General features: G+C 59.4%; 1 protein-coding gene across 1 annotated transcript in view; it reads right to left on the bottom strand.

Moving 5' to 3' along the window:
* The window catches only part of GM2A (GM2 ganglioside activator), a 2,001-nt gene that overhangs the window by 790 nt on the left and 832 nt on the right, over positions 1–379 (bottom strand). The window lies entirely within an intron of this gene.

The raw sequence follows: 379 nt of genomic DNA, 5'->3' as shown, positions 1-379 counted from the left end.
GCTCCTCCAGCCTGTCCCACCACCCACACCAGCCATCTTCCTCAGCTCCTGCTCCAGCAATTCTTTGGGGCGTCCACAGGGCCACCGCACGCCCTCCCACATCATCCTCCTGCTTGTGGTTCCTCTTTGCCTGCAGGTTTCTCTTCCTCCAACCTCAGCTTGACCCCTTGAGCAAAGCCCTCTCCACACCTCACACCCCCATTCCTTTCCCTGCCCCGAAGCCTCCTGGCAGCTCCCATCCTGCAGCTCTGCCCTCAACCCCCGCCCCAAACAGGCACCGTGGCATTGCTCAAGAGAGCTCATACACCTTGGGCAGAGAGACGGGTTCTGTCTCATTCCAAAAAGTCCCCAAAAAGCGATGAAGAGCAGCCTGGCTATC

This window comes from Buceros rhinoceros, unplaced genomic scaffold (genome assembly GCF_000710305.1).
Source record: "Buceros rhinoceros silvestris isolate BGI_N320 unplaced genomic scaffold, ASM71030v1 scaffold40434, whole genome shotgun sequence".
Lineage (NCBI taxonomy): Eukaryota > Metazoa > Chordata > Aves > Bucerotiformes > Bucerotidae > Buceros > Buceros rhinoceros.
The sequence above is the reverse complement of the archived record's forward strand: the minus strand, read 5'-3'. Positions and strand labels throughout refer to the sequence as shown.